Source organism: Palaemon carinicauda, chromosome 20, assembly GCF_036898095.1.
Source record: "Palaemon carinicauda isolate YSFRI2023 chromosome 20, ASM3689809v2, whole genome shotgun sequence".
NCBI classification, from domain to species: domain Eukaryota; kingdom Metazoa; phylum Arthropoda; class Malacostraca; order Decapoda; family Palaemonidae; genus Palaemon; species Palaemon carinicauda.
This window is the reverse complement of record NC_090744.1, coordinates 13750907-13766288: the sequence shown is the minus strand read 5'-3', so window position 1 is coordinate 13766288 and position 15382 is coordinate 13750907. Positions and strand designations below refer to the sequence as shown.

The 15382-nt window shown below is 36.4% G+C and overlaps 1 long non-coding RNA gene across 2 annotated transcripts in view; it reads left to right on the top strand.

Annotated features, from left to right (window-relative positions):
- The window catches only part of LOC137659451 (uncharacterized), a 63071-nt gene that overhangs the window by 18325 nt on the left and 29364 nt on the right, over positions 1 to 15382 (top strand). For both annotated transcript variants that reach the window (XR_011047540.1, XR_011047539.1), the window contains exon 2: positions 3007 to 3229. This is a non-coding gene — a long non-coding RNA (uncharacterized lncRNA). The remainder of the gene's footprint in view (positions 1 to 3006; positions 3230 to 15382) is intronic.

Below are 15382 nucleotides of genomic sequence, written 5' to 3'. Positions count from 1 at the left end.
CCAGGAGACATTCGAATGATTGAAGACATTATGGCTTTCAGTGGGAAACTGAAGACTTTTCTTATTCTGTTTGTCCTTTGACTGGGATGATTTTACAGTAAATGAGCAATACGTAATATGCAATGTTAAATACTCTGAACGAACAAGATAAAACGACAGTGGAGGTCCTGTAGAGAGTAGGGTACCCCTTCTGTGTGGGACCGGAAAAACAGCCGTCAAACGTCAAACTAATACGTTTTCATATACTAAAGAATATATATAACAAGCTAATCTTCTAGGTCTAGTAATGAGTAATATTTGTGTGATAGGACCCAGAAAATAACCACATCTGTCATCACTATTGCAAGTAAATCATAAATGAAATACTGCATATAGTTTTCTCTGTAGAATATAATTATCTGTATAGTGACTGGTTATCCGGCAATGTTTCATACTTCCCAAAGGACAAACCAATAGTTCAAGAATGATATATTCTAGCCTTTTTGCTATGAAGGATACACGCGAAATAGCTATGTATGTACGAAAGTCCTGATAATCGAGAGCACTTTTCAGAAGGGGTGTGGCTGTAGCCACTGTCTCAGATTGTGGATATTTAAATATCAGTAAGACTATGGAAAATATTCTACTCTAATTAGTTTAGATATTACCATCAGATAAAATAAAAGATTTGTTTTTTAGACCCCTTAAAAATCCTGATGACTTTATCATTAAAACTCCAATCATATTTGTGGGTCTGGTTTAACACCAATCTGAATTTGAGTATCCGCAAAACATCCAATTTTTATATATATATATATATATTTTGATTTTTGGAATTTCTAAAAATTTATCAGCTAGTTATTGGTCACCTTGCACACTTGGGAGCCTTTTTCATATAACATTCCCATCAGAACATTGAGAAGATGCTTGTTGCTGCTTAATTCATTCTTAATAGGCCTTCTATGGCTGTATATTCCTTCCATGCATTTCACTTTGTAACAAACTCCACTTAATATCTTTACGTGTTTTCTCTCTTCAAATCCCTCCATCAGAACCAAGTCTAGTCAAATATATTCTTTAACATCAAATTCACCGATTTTAAATGTCTTTGAACACACATACGTGTCTTAAGTATATTCGTGCTTCGTATATCAAAGACTCCATATCACTGGAATGTATTTAGGCAAGACGTTAGGTAATTTTTGACATTCCCACCAAGAACTCTTGGATTAAATCATATAAATCGGTTACTTTTCCTCGATGTTTTCGAGTCTTTAATCTATTTCAAAGAACGAAGTTGTTTTTTTTTGAGCTGGAATTTAGGAAATGTGATCAAGGTCAAGGTATTGATAGTCACTTGCACTATCTAGGAAACCTAAGATTGCATGCAAGAAACAATTGACAGAATTTGGATGTGGCTGTTATATAGTTGCTTTGGTTTGATGATGAATGAAGTCGTTAAATACCAGTTAATGATAAGTTTGTTAAGGTTGCATTAATACTTATTATATAACCCCCCTCTCTCTCTCTCTCTCTCTCTCTCTCTCTCTCTCTCTCTCTCTCTCTCTCTCTCTCTCTCCCCTATTCTGTTACATCATTAAGTGACCTCAACATAACTCTATCGTTTGCCAATAATTCCCTTTCAAGATTTTTAATATCTCAGTCAAACTAATCATGATAATCATCTTTATATTAATGTTCATGAGTTCAAAATTGCAAAATACAATTGTTAATACAGTTCTCGCTTTCATAGGTGGTCGTTATATTTTAATGAAAGGGTTCATTAGATAGGTTTTTTTACGGGCTGGCAATGCAAGAGCCCGTGGCCTACGTAAGATGGGGGAATAGTAACTGAACCTACCCAGATGGTCATCTAGAAAACGAGAGAGAGAAAGAGAGAGAGAGAGAGAGAGAGAGAGAGAGAGAGAGAGAGAGAGAGAGAGAGAGAGAGAAAATGGTCCCTTCGAAAGTTAAACAATTCAAATTTTCATGGTTTTGTCCTGAAGTATATAAAAAAACAGTTCGCAGTCCTCAAACATTTCCGTAATTTAACAGTTAGAGAGAGAGAGAGAGAGAGAGAGAGAGAGAGAGAGAGAGAGAGAGAGAGAGAGAGAGATGGTCTCTTCGAAAGCTAGATAATGCAACTTTTCATGATTTTGTACTGGAATTAAATCCAAAAACAGTTTGCAGTCCTCGAACCCTTCCCCATATTCAACACTTAGAGAGAGAGAGAGAGAGAGAGAGAGAGAGAGAGAGAGAGAGAGAGAGAGGAGAGAGAGAGAGAGAGAGATACGTGTCGCATTAATCACTGTAAATGTCCTTTGCATTAAAGTTTGGGAGCAACATTACCGAGGTATTTTTGGATGTTGACCTGAATTTTAAACCCGTGTGTTTATTACCAATCCGTCTCCATATATTCAAAATCAATAACAAATTCTCTCCCATGCTTGTTTAATATAGCCTCATTTACGTTTTCGTTCGTATTAATTCACAAATCTATTCAATAACACTTGAAATTTCGATGCTTTATGTAACTTTATACTTCCATTCAACTCATTCATTGGTAGTTTGTTGTATATAGCTTTTTAAACATTATTTTATTCCTGCTACTTAGGATACAATTTGACACTTGTCAAATTTTTATATACGAGGTAACTATTGACAATGAACTTTCTAGAAATTGCAGAGCCCTGCACCTTGTGACTTAACGAGGAATAGGAAACCTGGCTGTTGTAGAAGTAGTAAAAAAATATGAGTAAATTGATAAAATAACTTTAAAGTTTGGTTTTGGGAAATGAGTTTCCTGATGCATTTGCTTCCCACTTTTTTATTTTTAATAATCATTCAGTTACTAATGCTGTAACAAAGCTCTCTCTCTTTCTCTCTCTCTCTCTCTCTCTCTCTCTCTCTCTCTCTCTCTCTCTCTCTCTCTCTCTCTCATAATACTATAAATGTTATTGTATATGGAATGACTGATTATATTGATGGATAAAATTTCCAGAATATTAATCAATTTTCTTTTTTCAGAAGTTGGACACACTAGCCAAGAAGACAGAAGATGAGAATATTTCGGGACCTTATCTCAAATGCCCTTCTGAAGACCACAAGACTCTAGAGCAAGATTATCATCATCATCATGCAGGAGCCATATCCCAAAGGAGATCGGCAATCATGTCTCGCCCTTCCTCTCTCTTTCCGGCTCTCTGCAGCAACCGAGCCACTGATATAGGCTACACTGCATTAATTATAGGCAAGTGGTTAACTAAATAAGATATTTTTTGAGTGTGTGAGAACATTAAAAGTCGAACCTTCCTGCTTTTTAGGCTGTTGGAGGATCATTCAGTCTTAAATAACTTTTTGATACTAAATTTCATGTTTTGGTTAAATTCTTCCTGCCAGTCCCAATGTACATCCTGTGTCCAGTGTCTATAGACCAAATTGTTATTATTATTATTAGTAGTAGTAGTAGTACTAGTTAAGCTACAACCATAGTTGGAAAAGCAAGATGCTACAATCACAAGGGCTCCAACAGGGAAAAATAGTCCAGTGAGGAAAGGAAATAAGAAAATAAGTAAACGATATAAGAAGTAATGACCACTTAAAATGAAATACTTTAAAAACATTAACATCATTAAAACAGGTTTTATTTTTACATTCTGTGCTCTCTCTCTCTCTCTCTCTCTCTCTCTCTCTCTCTCTCTCTCTCTCTCTCTCTCTCTCTCTCTCTCTCTCTCTCTCTCTCTCTCTCTCTCTCTCTCTAGTAATATACATTCATTTGCTTGTAGTATGAACAATTCTATTCTAACTTATCCTGGCTTATGTCTCGTCTCACACTTTCACAGACATCTCAATAAGTACTTCCCAAAATATCAACAAGGCCACTTTTTTTTTTTTTACGTTTATTAACTTTATCCAAACTTTTTTTAACTGTTCTCAGTTTATAAAATTGTTCTTTATGTATGTAACTAAGTCCCACTACTTACATATTAATTTTGTGTTAATTTTCAATCTTGTCTTCATTGCACATTTCAAACACAACTTAAATGTTCTTCCTTTTAACATACTGTTCCTCCTTCCTTCCTTTTCTTTCTTTCTTTCTTTCTTTCTTTCTTTCTTTCTTTTTTCCTTCCTTCTTTGCTTCCTTTCTTTTACTTTCTTTCTATCTTTCTTTCTTCCTTCCGTCTCCATGATTTAGATAATTTCTGTTTGCAAAACTTGACCAAAGTACTTAGTCTCTTTAGCTGAGCCTTCAACACACTACTATTTTGATTGTGTCTATAATGAAATATTTGATCCTATATCTTCTCTTTACACTGTGCATCCATTTTATAATTCCTATTTCTACCACTTCCATTTTTGTATCTTGAGCCTTCTAAATCACTTAATGTGTCAGTCCCTCGAATCCATTGTAGATCTATTTTCACTTGTGTAAAACATTCCTTTAACCTTTGCAATGATCCCCTTGTATTTGTGTAGCTAATTTCCGAGTCTTTGTCTCCCTTCAACCATACATAAGAATTCTGTCTTTTCATGCTAATCTAATGCCTCGATCCTCAAGTGCTTGGATCCATATTTCTAGATTTCGAGTTTGGCCAATTTTAGGAGGAAAGGAATGTGCCCTAGAGGACCTCTTTTCTTACGTCTGGGCCAAACAATTTTAGGAGGAAAGGAATGTGCCCTAGAGGACCTCTTCTCTTACGTCTGGGCCAAACAATTTTAGGAGGAAAGGAATGTGCCCTAGAGGACCTCTTTTCTTACGTCTGGGCCAAACAATTTTAGGAGGAAAGGAATGTGCCCTAGAGGACCTCTTCTCTTACGTCTGGGCCAAACAATTTTAGGAGGAAAGGAATGTGCCCTAGAGGACCTCTTCTCTTACGTCTGGGCCAAACAATTTTAGGAGGAAAGGAATGTGCCCTAGAGGACCTCTTCTCTTACGTCTGGGCCAAACAATTTTAGGAGGAAAGAAATGTGCCCTAGAGGACCTCTTCTCTTACGTCTGATGTCCACCACAAGGTCAGAATTGTAGGGACTAAGAGCGAATCCTCACCCTAAACTTTTCTGTACTTCCCAAAGGATTTTGAGTTGTGCTGTTGCCTCTATATACTTGCATGCTTTAAGATACTTTTTTCATAAACTGACTTTTCTCCATTTATTTCCATACTTCTTGCCTTAGTAACTGGTCATTTACTCTTTTTTTCGAATCAAATAAACTCAAGTGTAGTCCTTTCTGGTTTCTGCTACTTCTCCAATGCATCTCTCAATATAAAAGATATTTCATATACAATATATATATCACTGGCAAGAACCTAAGTTGATCCTCACTTAGTGGAGTTTACTTCAATATTTCTTCCATAATTATTTTCATAAAACTTACATGAGGTGACCATAGTTAACTTCGAGGGGGCAAGGAAGTCCACCCACCCGACAGTACACTGATCTCTCTCACTTTACTTACTTTTTTACTTTTACGGGTTTATTTCTCGCCCTCCATCAAACACTTAAGGTCTGTTCAGGCGGGCCTTGGTGTGTGAAAAAAAATAATTTCTTTCCAGTTAATATTTTGCTCTGTATCGTTATCAGTTATTTCGCTAGCATTTATATTCAGGCTTAATAGTTTTCAGGTCACTATTATAACACTTTCTAAAAAGATAAGTCTTCAGGTTTTTCTTGAAAGCTGCCACATTATTGCTATTCTTGACATCGAGTGGAAGTTCGTTAAAGAGTCTCGGTGCAGCATAACTGAACGTTCTTCCTCCTATTGCATGATTCACACTAATTTCGAATAGTCTATGTGGGTCATCAGCATGTCTAACTCTTACAGTGGCGCTGGTAGCTTCAGGGTAGGGCACCAAGCAATCACGAAGATATTTAGGCTTATCACTTTGATATAAGACCGACTCTCTCAGCTGACTGCTTTAATATTTTAGATGATTAATTGGTAGATCGTAATGTACAAATGGCTTTAAGGAAAAAGAAAGCTTTGAAGTGTCCCAATAATTGACTAAGAGTTAGCAGTTATATTCCTTAGAAATGGTGCTATAGGAGCATTTCACTGGGCGGCACAGGTCTCTCACCCAGAAATAGATTTTTCCTTCGTCAAAATCCTTTAAGAGTTATCAGCGTATTCTCTCTCGTCTTCAGTGGTCTAGTGGAACTCCATTTCCCCTTCTTTGTCATGTTGCCTCACTCGATATGCGCTGTAGTAGGCATTACTTTCCATTTTTGCAGTCAATCTCCTCGAACACACACACACACACATACACTGGGCTATTTTCCCTGTTGGGGTCCCTGGGCTTATAGCATCCTGCTTTTCCAACTAGGGTTGTAGCTTGGCAATTAATAATAATGATAATAATAATAATAATAATAATGATAATGATAAAGATAATGATAATGATAATAATAATAATAATAATACTAACATTTATACATATATATATACATATGTATATATATATACATATATATATACATATATATATATATATGTGTATATATATACATATATATATACATATATATATACATATGTATATATATATATATATATATACATATATACATATGTATATATATACATATATATATATATATATATATATATATATATACATATGTATATATATTCATATGTATATATATATACATATGTATATATATATATATACATATGTATATATATATATATATATATATATATATATATATATATATATATATATATATATGTATATATATACATATGTATATATATATGTATATATATATATATACATATATATATATATATATATATATATATATATATATATATATATATATGTATATAATATTCATCATCATCATCATCTACTATGCCTATTGACGCAAAGGACCTCAGCTTAGTTTTCGCAAGTCATCTCTATCTTGAGCTTTTAAATCAACACTTCTCCATTCATCATCATCTACTTAACGCTTCATAGTCCTCAGCCATGTAGGCCTGGGTCTTCCAACTCCTCTTGGGGAGGGCCAAGAGCATGCCTAAACCATCTCCATCTACCCCTCATCATGATCTCATTCACATATGGCACTTGATTAATTTCTCTTTTAATCTCATTCCTGTCCTGCCATTCAACTCCAATTATCCTTCTGTTTTTAGTTTTCAAATCTACTAAATCTATTGGAGATTGTTTCATTGTCATACCATGACTCATCTACAAAGTCACACCAATTTTACTATACCGATATATAGTCGGATTTTTATATGTAATTCCAGGCGATTTGATTTCTACATTTTACTTGAACTAGCTATTGTGTGATTTGCTTTTTTTTCAATCTTTCATTAAACCCTAATTCCAAAGACCCTGTATTGGAGATCTTGCTTCTTCAATACTTGAATGATTCTACCTCATTCATCCTTCCTCCATCCAATGATATTTCATCTTCCGTTCTCATCATCTCTGTCTTTCTTCTATTTATCTCTAGCCCAACCTCGTGTGATATATCATGCAATCTGGTAAGCAAGCATTGCAAATCCTGTGGTGTTCTGCTAACAAAGACAGCATCATCAGCATACTCTACAGTAGGTCTGCTAAATTCCTATCACCAGTCCAATCTTTCTCCACCATCTGTGACTGATATATGTATTACATAATCCATGAGGAGGATAAACAACATAGGTGTCAACACATTCCCTTGGAGTACACCGCTGTTCACTGGAAATTCATTTTATGAGACTCCATTAACATAAACAACATAGGTGACAACACATTCCCTTGGAGTACACCGCTGTTCACTGGAAATTCATTTTATAAGACTCCATTAACATTAACTTGGTCCTTGGTATGCTCATGAACACTTAATTAAATTTACATATTTAGGAGAAATTCCATAATAATGCAGGACTCCCCACAAAATTAGCCAGTGCACACTATCAAAGGCTTTTCATAGTCCACAAATGCCATCAAAAGAGGATAATGTAGGAGGTTAGGCTGTGACACCCTAGCAGTACCAGCTGAACTCGGTTGAGTCCCTTGTTAGGCTGGGAGGAACGTAGAGAGTAGAGGTCCCCTTTTTGTTTTTGTTTCTTTGTTGATGTCGGCTACCCCCCAAAATTGGAGGAAGTGCCATGGTATATGTATGTATGTATGTATGTACACATTGCTGTATAGCATGTCTCAAAATGAAAATTTGGTCAGTGCAACTTCTACCTTTTCTAAATCCTGCTTGTTCATCTCTCAGCTTTTCATCAATCTTAATCGTCTATTTCTGAGACTCAGAATAAGCATACTATATATTTTCATAACTGACATAAGTGTTATGCCTCTGTAATTATTGCAATCAGTCAGATCTTTTTTTTTTTTTTGCCATTTTCACCAACTTCCCTAAATCCCATTCATCAGGGTTTGCCTCTCCATGCAACATTCTACAAATAATCTTGTAAATATTCTGGAGGACACTTCATTCTCAGCCAGTATCATCTCAGCAGTTATTTCATGGTATCCAGGGCTTTCCATCTCTTGAGTTTTTTAATGATAGCTTCAACTTCAAACAAACTGAATTCATTCGTGGGCACATCAAGGCGTTCCTCAGCTTCAGCTATATCAATCAAATCATTCCTTTCATATCTCCTATTCATAGCCTCACTGGTGTTCCATCCAACGCTGCCTTTCTTCATCTAATGTTGTTATAACAGATCCATCACTCTCTTTTTGATGGGTATATGCTACTACTACTTTGCTCTATTAGAGATTTCATTACTAATTCTGTGAACAATTCTTAAATCATAGTCACTTCCTGAATTCATAGCTTTGTCAGCCTCATCTGCTTTACGGTCTAAATATTCTCTCTAGTCATTCCTGGCTTTTTCTTTTGAGTTCACTATCAATACTGGAATACTTAGCTTGAAATACCCTGTGATTTTCATCACTTCCTCAAAAACTTTCAACCATCCATTTCTATCTTTGTCTCCCTTTTTATAGTATCTCAAGCATCATTTGATGTCCATGGCTTTCTCCTTGTAACTTTATGTCCCAAAACTTCACTACCAAATGACTGATATATCCATGGCTCTCTCCTTGTAACTTTATGTCCCAAAACTTCACTACCAAATGACTGATATGTCCATGGCTTTCTCCTTGTAACTTTATGTCCCAAAACTTCACTACCAAATGACTGATATATCCATGGCTCTCTCCTTGTAACTTTATGTCCCAAAACTTCACTACCAAATGACTGATATGTCCATGGCTTTCTCCTTGTAACTTTATGTCCCAAAACTTCACTACCAAATGACGGATATATCCATGGCTTTCTCCTTGTAACTTTGTCCCAAAACTTCACTACCAAATGACGGATATATCCATGGCTTTCTCCTTGTAACTTTGTCCCAAAACTTCACTACCAAATGACGGATATATCCATGGCTTTCTCCTTGTAACTTTGTCCCAAAACTTCACTACCAAATGACGGATATATCCATGGCTTTCTCCTTGTAACTTTGTCCCAAAACTTCACTACCAAATGACTGATATATGTTCTTAATATCACACCATTCTTCATTAATCATCTGTTCTTCGTCTCTTGAAATCTCTTAAGACTGCAAATTGATTCCTACATTCAATTTCAAAGGTTTTTCTAAGCTCACCTTCTAGAAGCTTAGCTGTATCTCTCTCTCTCCTCTCTCTTCTCTCTCTTCTCTCTCTTCTCTCTCTTCTCCCACTTCTATGTGGGGTCGATGTTTCTGGTCAGCTTTCTCCATCTACCTCTGTCCCACACTTCATCACCTTTTAATCCCTTTGCTCGAAGGTAATCCTTGATACAATCCTTCCACCTTCGCTTTGGTCTCCCTCTCCATCGCCTTCCCTGTACCTCCTGTTTTGATGTTGTCATTGTTTTTGAAATATTTCATTTCAATTATTCATTATTTCTCATATTGATTATTCATTTCCTTATTTCCTTTCCTCACTGGGCTATTTTACCCAGTTGGAGCTCTTGGGCTTAGAGTATCTTGCTTTTCCAACTAGGGTTGTAGCTTATCTAATAATAATAATAATAATAATAATAATAATAATTGACCATTGTAGTTTCAAGATACTGTTAAAAATTTGCATTAAAAAACAGTAAATGCCCAGCAATATTTATTCCAGGTTTTGAACCGTTTTAATTTTAGATATATTGGATACCAACCAGTAAAAGATAATAAGAGAGTAGGGTAAAAAATAAGTGTCGCCTATATTTTACATGCAAGGCTACACCAGCAAATTTTCTTGGCTCGTCAATCCATCGTCTTATTTACCTCCCCCTGCTTCGTTTGCTATCCTGAGGGACCCATGCTGTTATTCTTAATGTCCATCCAATATCTGTCATTCTCATTAATATTGTCACTACTACTGTATAAGGGTTTCGCCCTTACCAAAGGGCTCATCAGGTGGGTTTTGCCCGCTTCTACTTTCAAGGAAAATAGTTTGCAGTCTTGGTTCCCACGACCCTTCTCAGCGCTCAACGGAAACCACAGTTCTACGATCCCAGTGGGACACATTATACTAGAAGTCAGACTTGTTCTTTTCTGCATTTGTTCACCTGACAAAGAAACAGTACAAGTGAATCTTTATCAAGGAACAATGCATACTAGAACAACTGTGGCTTTTTCCCTCTGCTGAGTCCATCTTAAGAATATTCCCTTTAGATATGGAAGACCAGAATCAACTTGGCTTCGACTGTCTCTCTCAATGTGTTTCAATCTAGATGGTTACCGTACCCTAGTTCGGCACTTCTCTTCTTCTATTCTAGTACAAGGAATCTTCTACTAGGGACACAACTTATTAGAAGAAATCAGCCTTGTTTTTTCTGCATTTGTTCACCTGACAAATAAACAGTACATGTGAATCTTTATCAAGGAACAATGCATACTAGAACAACTGTGGCTTTTTCCCTCTGCTGAGTCCATCTTGTAGAATATTCCCTTTAGATATGGAAGACCAGAATCAACTTGGCTTCGACTGTCTCTCTCAATGTGTTTCAATCTAGATGGTTACCATAACCTAGTTCGGACACTTCTCTTCTTCTATTCTAGTACAAGGAATCTTCTACTAGGGACACAACTTATTAGAAGAAATCAGCCTTGTTTTTTCTGCATTTGTTCACCTGAGAAAGAAACAGTACAAGTGAATCTTTATCAAGGAACAATGCATACTAGAACAACTGTGGCTTTTTCCCTCTGCTGAGTCCATCTTGTAGAATATTCCCTTTAGATATGGAAGACCAGAATCAACTTGGCTTCGAATGTGTCTCTCAATGTCTCAATCTAGATGGCTACCATACTCTAGTTCGGGCACTTCTCTTCCACTATTCTAGTACAAGAAATCTTCTACTAGGGACACAACTTACTAGAAGAAATCAGCCTTGTTTTTTCTGCATTTTTTCACCTGACAAAGAAACAGTACAAGTGAATCTTTATCAAGGAACAATGCATACTAGAACAACTGTGGCTTTTTCCTTCTGCTGAGTCCATCTTGTAGAATATTCCCTTTAGATATGGAAGACAAGAATCAACTTGGCTTCGACTGTCTCTCTCAATGTGTTTCAATCCAGATAGTTACATACCCTAGTTCGGACACTTCTCTTCCATTATTCTAGTACAAGGAATCTTCTACTAGGGACACAACTTATTAGAAGAAATCAGCCTTGTTTTTTCTGCATTTGTTCACCTGAGAAAGAAACAGTACAAGTGAATCTTTATCAAGGAACAATGCATACTAGAACAACTGTGGCTTTTTCCTTCTGCTGAGTCCATCTTGTAGAATATTCCCTTTAGATATGGAAGACCAGAATCAACTTGGCTTCGACTGTCTCTCTCAATGTGTTTCAATCTAGATAGTTACATACCCTAGTTCGGACACTTCTCTTCCATTATTCTAGTACAAGGAATCTTCTACCAGGGACACAACTTATTAGAAGAAATCAGCCTTGTTTTTTCTGCATTTGTTCACCTGACAAAGAAACAGTACAAGTGAATCTTTATCAAGGAACATTGCATACTAGAACAACTGTGGCTTTTTCCCTCTGCTGAGTCCATCTTGTAGAATATTTCCTTTAGATATGGAAGACCAGAATCAACTTGGCTTCGACTGTCTCTCTCAATGTGTTTCAATCTAGATAGTTACATACCCTAGTTCGGACACTTCTCTTCCATTATTCTAGTACAAGGAATCTTCTACTAGGGACACAACTTATCAGAAGAAATCAGCCTTGTTTTTTCTGCATTTGTTCACCTGAGAAAGAAACAGTACAAGTGACTCTTTATCAAGGAACAATGCATACTAGAACAACTGTGGCTTTTTCCCTCTGCTGAGTCCATCTTGTAGAATATTCCCTTTAGATATGGAAGACCAGAATCAACTTGGCTTCGACTGTCTCTCTCAATGTGTTTCAATCTAGATAGTTACCATACCCTAGTTCAGGCACTTCTCTTCCATTATTCTAGTACAAGGAATCTTCTACTAGGGACACAACTTATTAGAAGAAATCAGCCTTGTTTTTTCTGCATTTGTTCACCTGACAAAGAAACAGTACAAGTGAATCTTTATCAAGGAACAAGGCATACAAGAACAATTGTGGCTTTTTCCCTCTGCTGAGTCCATCTTGTAGAATATTCCCTTTAGATATGGAAGACCAGAATCAACTTGGCTTCGAATGTGTCTCTCAATGTCTCAATCTAGATGGCTACCATACTCTAGTTCGGGCACTTCTCTTCCACTATTCTAGTACAAGAAATCTTCTACTAGGGACACAACTTACTAGAAGAAATCAGCCTTGTTTTTTCTGCATTTTTTCACCTGACAAAGAAACAGTACAAGTGAATCTTTATCAAGGAACAATGCATACTAGAACAACTGTGGCTTTTTCCTTCTGCTGAGTCCATCTTGTAGAATATTCCCTTTAGATATGGAAGACCAGAATCAACTTGGCTTCGACTGTCTCTCTCAATGTGTTTCAATCTAGATAGTTACCATACCCTAGTTCAGGCACTTCTCTTCCATTATTCTAGTACAAGGAATCTTCTACTAGGGACACAACTTATTAGAAGAAATCAGCCTTGTTTTTTCTGCATTTGTTCACCTGACAAAGAAACAGTACAAGTGAATCTTTATCAAGGAACAAGGCATACAAGAACAATTGTGGCTTTTTCCCTCTGCTGAGTCCATCTTGTAGAATATTCCCTTTAGATATGGAAGACCAGAATCAACTTGGCTTCGAATGTGTCTCTCAATGTCTCAATCTAGATGGCTACCATACTCTAGTTCGGGCACTTCTCTTCCACTATTCTAGTACAAGAAATCTTCTACTAGGGACACAACTTACTAGAAGAAATCAGCCTTGTTTTTTCTGCATTTTTTCACCTGACAAAGAAACAGTACAAGTGAATCTTTATCAAGGAACAATGCATACTAGAACAACTGTGGCTTTTTCCTTCTGCTGAGTCCATCTTGTAGAATATTCCCTTTAGATATGGAAGACAAGAATCAACTTGGCTTCGACTGTCTCTCTCAATGTGTTTCAATCTAGATAGTTACCATACCCTAGTTCAGGCACTTCTCTTCCATTATTCTAGTACAAGGAATCTTCTACTAGGGACACAACTTATTAGAAGATATCAGCCTTGTTTTTTCTGCATTTGTTCACCTGAGAAAGAAACAGTACAAGTGAATCTTTATCAAGGAACAATGCATACTAGAACAACTGTGGCTTTTTCCTTCTGCTGAGTCCATCTTGTAGAATATTCCCTTTAGATATGGAAGACCAGAATCAACTTGGCTTCGACTGTCTCTCTCAATGTGTTTCAATCTAGATAGTTACCATACCCTAGTTCAGGCACTTCTCTTCCATTATTCTAGTACAAGGAATCTTCTACTAGGGACACAACTTATTAGAAGAAATCAGCCTTGTTTTTTCTGCATTTGTTCACCTGAGAAAGAAACAGTACAAGTGAATCTTTATCAAGGAACAATGCATACTAGAACAACTGTGGCTTTTTCCTTCTGCTGAGTCCATCTTGTAGAATATTCCCTTTAGATTTGAAGACCAGAATCAACTTGGCTTCGACTGTCTCTCTCAATGTGTTTCAATCTAGATAGTTACCATACCCTAGTTCGGACATTTCTCTTCTTCTATTCTAGTACAAGGAATCTTCTACTAGGGACACAGCTTATTAGAAGAAATCCGCCTTGTTTTTTCTGCATTTGTTCACCTGACAAAGAAACAGTACAATTGAATCTTTATCAAGGAACAATGCATACTAGAACAACTGTGGCTTTTTCCCTCTGCTGAGTCCATCTTGTAGAATATTCCCTTTAGATATGGAAGACCAGAATCAACTTGGCTTCGACTGTCTCTCTCAATGTGTTTCAATCCAGATAGTTACATACCCTAGTTCGGACACTTCTCTTCCATTATTCTAGTACAAGGAATCTTCTACTAGGGACACAACTTATTAGAAGAAATCAGCCTTGTTTTTTCTGCATTTGTTCACCTGAGAAAGAAACAGTACAAGTGAATCTTTATCAAGGAACAATGCATACTAGAACAACTGTGGCTTTTTCCTTCTGCTGAGTCCATCTTGTAGAATATTCCCTTTAGATATGGAAGACCAGAATCAACTTGGCTTCGACTGTCTCTCTCAATGTGTTTCAATCTAGATAGTTACATACCCTAGTTCGGACACTTCTCTTCCATTATTCTAGTACAAGGAATCTTCTACCAGGGACACAACTTATTAGAAGAAATCAGCCTTGTTTTTTCTGCATTTGTTCACCTGACAAAGAAACAGTACAAGTGAATCTTTATCAAGGAACATTGCATACTAGAACAACTGTGGCTTTTTCCCTCTGCTGAGTCCATCTTGTAGAATATTTCCTTTAGATATGGAAGACCAGAATCAACTTGGCTTCGACTGTCTCTCTCAATGTGTTTCAATCTAGATAGTTACATACCCTAGTTCGGACACTTCTCTTCCATTATTCTAGTACAAGGAATCTTCTACTAGGGACACAACTTATCAGAAGAAATCAGCCTTGTTTTTTCTGCATTTGTTCACCTGAGAAAGAAACAGTACAAGTGAATCTTTATCAAGGAACAATGCATACTAGAACAACTGTGGCTTTTTCCCTCTGCTGAGTCCATCTTGTAGAATATTCCCTTTAGATATGGAAGACCAGAATCAACTTGGCTTCGACTGTCTCTCTCAATGTGTTTCAATCTAGATAGTTACATACCCTAGTTCGGACACTTCTCTTCCATTATTCTAGTACAAGGAATCTTCTACTAGGGACACAACTTATTAGAAGAAATCAGCCTTGTTTTTTCTGCATTTGTTCACCTGAGAAAGAAACAGTACAAGTGAATCTTTATCAAGGAACAATGCATA